We start from the raw sequence: 3,800 nt of genomic DNA, 5'->3' as shown, positions 1-3,800 counted from the left end.
AAAGTCCGGAAATGAAGGTTAAGCTCAAAACCAGAAAAACAGTTTTGACGTCATTTTGCGGTAATGGTACCAAATGCGCTACGATTGTCGGATGAAGGTGCAAGATACACCGTTTCGAAGCTAGGAGATAGGTCTACAACATTACAGAAGGTCACTCAACCCAGTTTTGAGTGAAAACAGGTCAAAAATGCAGAATACCAACCCAGAACCGTAATTGCAGGTTCCCAAATTGCACTATGCTGTAATGAATACAACTCAGTCTATACAGGTCCAAATGCCGAAATTCCAAAGGCATATGTAAGCTAAGACATCCAGCTACATTTCATCAGAAGACCTCAACACCCAAATCCAAAAAAATTCCAGTCAAAACAACCCATTTACAGGCTCAGTTCGGCCATCCTGAAACCCAGAACAGCAATAGTAAATACGACATATCTCATTCTACACTACTCCAAATGCCCTGAAATTTTACAGGCACCCTTAAAACATCAATATCTACAACTTTCATGTTTTGAGCCAAGGCCAATTCGGCCTCTATCTAGGACCTAAAAATTCGGACAGAATGTTCATCACAAAACCCTCACTTTTCAATTTTTGGTCCAAAACAGAAATTGGTTGCAATTAATCACTTTTTCCACCTCCTAGAGTCATTAAACATCATTTTCAATCATCATACATGACCCCATAATCATATCCATATGAAAACAGAAAAATCCCCAAAAATAATAAATCTTCATCATTTTCAACCAAAATCAGGAAATCAACCATAAAATCACTTATTCAACCACCACCAATCACTAATTGAACATTATCAAGATCAAAGGAAAGGTTCCTTAGTCACTTACCTTACAAACCCAAGAAAAGGCCCAACTTAGCACATTTGCTTCTCAAACCACTTCACTACACACCTTAATACTACCAAGAGAAAGGTTTTTATGGAGCAAATCCAAGTTTAATCGGTTAAATTGTTTGATTGGAGCAAGAAATGAAGAAGTAAGATGAAAGCTTTCCTTTCTTTTCTCCTTGTGAAGCTCAGCCAAGATGATGAAGAATGAAGGTAATTTTGGATCATTTTGGTACTTATTTGGTAAAGGTAGTAAGATGGTCAAATGTCAAAGTCCAACCTTCAATAACAAGGTGACACTTGTCACTCTTTAAGCTTGAGATTATCTTCTTGTCTCTCCAAGACAAATATCTTAACACCTTGTAAAATAATATCACTTAATACAAAATTCCAACAAGTTGTCAAAAATATAATGCATTTACCACACTTGCGGGTCCCACGTCCAAAATACGCTTTTAATTTCTCAAAAACTAATCGATACTAGAAAAATCATTTTAAAACTATTTTTGCTCATAAACTTTATCTGGGGAATTTTTATAATCAAAAAAATATAGAAAAGGCGGGCGTTAAAAAAATAAAACCTAGAAAATTAAAAAAATTTCCGGGTTCTCAAACTCATTTTTTTTCGGGGCGTCACAATCTCCTCTCCTTAAAAGAATGTCGTCCTCGACATTCCCTCTTGTACCAATCAAGTCAAGACATCTCGCACAAAATTCTCTCAAGGAGTTTAAATCAACCCACAGGTTTCCGGCATTCCTAAACTTCAAAGCCTAGGGCGAATACACTACAGGAGATCGAAAGGCTAAGGCTCTGATACCACTCTGTGACAGCCCACCTTTCCCCCTAAGGCGAACCAGAGCGGTTCGAGCCGGTGCCGCCTGCCCAGCTTCTCGCCGGGGACTCAGTCGCTTCACTTACAGTTGCTCAATTAAATTTACAATATAAAAATTCAAATATACATCAACTGCGTCCACACAAATTACACATCCGTCTCCAAATAATTTACATGTCACAAAATGCAGCGGGAAAAACTAATCCCAAATATACATAAAAATAATTTCCCAAATCCAAAAAATATTGTACAAAAGTTTAGGGCCATCCATACACGTTTGCACCCAAGTACTACAGTCCTCCCTTCGCCCTTGAGGCCCCTGTGGAGGGGGAATAAAATATTTTTGGGGATGAGCTAGAAAGCTCCAGCGAGTAACCAGCAAAAAACATTAAGCAAATATATTTCACAATGTTGCATTTCGATAATTCCGATGATGTCATGATTCAGAGATCAAATGTCCGTTTAGTGCTCTCGTGAGCCGGTGAAATCATAGCACTTGAACACCCAACGCTCAAATATTTCATTTAACATTAACTCACGAACTCACGAAAGTGGGAGCAACATCGGTGCTCCAGATAACCATGAACATGAACCATAAACAAGGTGGAGACGTTGGTGTCTAGCACAAGACTTTCCCAGAACTCATTGAAGCCAAATCATGTCATGAATTCACATGCAAGCACGCATGATATGCAATCGAATAATTAATGCAAGAAACATTTCACAAGTACTTTGGAAATAGTTTAGGGTCACTCACCTCCACGGCTCAGAAACCATCCATCATGTATCATTGCCTTGCTCAAACCCAAGTCTTAGATCACAAACTCAATGCAAACAAATCCTTTAAAAGTTCGGACAGCACTTCCCCTAAATTTGCTAACTTTTCCAGCCATCATGGCTTCATTATTCTTCTCATTCAAACCCAAAGGTACACACACAACAACAAGTTCATCCAATAGCCATTCAGCAAGCTCCAAGAAGTGCAAAGACAAGTCAAGCTAGGAAAAAGTCCGGAAATGAAGGTTAAGCTCAAAACCAGAAAAACAGTTTTGACGTCATTTTGCGGTAATGGTACCAAATGCGCTACGATTGTCGGATGAAGGTGCAAGATACACCGTTTCGAAGCTAGGAGATAGGTCTACAACATTACAGAAGGTCACTCAACCCAGTTTTGAGTGCAAACAAGTCAAAAATGCAGAATACCAACCCAGAACCGTAATTGCAGGTTCCCAAATTGCACTATGCTGTAATGAATACAACTCAGTCTATACAGGTCCAAATGCCGAAATTCCAAAGGCATATGTAAGCTAAGACATCCAGCTACATTTCATCAGAAGACCTCAACACCCAAATCCAAAAAAATTCCAGTCAAAACAACCCATTTACAGGCTCAGTTCGGCCATCCTGAAACCCAGAACAGCAATAGTAAATACGACATATCTCATTCTACACTACTCCAAATGCCCTGAAATTTTACAGGCACCCTTAAAACATCAATATCTACAACTTTCATGTTTTGATCCAAGGCCAATTCGGCCTCTATCTAGGACCTAAAAATTCGGACAGAATGTTCATCACAAAACCCTCACTTTTCAATTTTTGGTCCAAAACAGAAATTGGTTGCAATTAATCACTTTTTCCACCTCCTAGAGTCATTAAACATCATTTCCAATCATCATACATGACCCCATAATCATATCCATATGAAAACAGAAAAATCCCCAAAAATAATAAATCTTCATCATTTTCAACCAAAATCAGGAAATCAACCCTAAAATCACTTATTCAACCACCACCAATCACTAATTGAACATTATCAAGATCAAAGGAAAGGTTCCTTAGTCACTTACCTTACAAACCCAAGAAAAGACTCAACTTAGCACCTTTGCTTCTCAAACCACTTCACTACACACCTTAATACTACCAAGAGAAAGGTTTTTATGGAGCAAATCCAAGTTTAATCGGTTAAATTGTTTGATTGGAGCAAGAAATGAAGAAGTAAGATGAAAGCTTTCCTTTCTTTTCTCCTTGTGAAGCTCAGCCAAGATGATGAAGAATGAAGGTAATTTTGGATCATTTTGGTACTTATTTGGTAAAGGTAGTAAGATGGTCAAATGTCAAAGT

This window comes from Coffea eugenioides, unplaced genomic scaffold (assembly GCF_003713205.1).
Source record: "Coffea eugenioides isolate CCC68of unplaced genomic scaffold, Ceug_1.0 ScVebR1_29;HRSCAF=127, whole genome shotgun sequence".
NCBI lineage: Eukaryota > Viridiplantae > Streptophyta > Magnoliopsida > Gentianales > Rubiaceae > Coffea > Coffea eugenioides.
The sequence above is the reverse complement of the archived record's forward strand: the minus strand, read 5'-3'. Positions refer to the sequence as shown.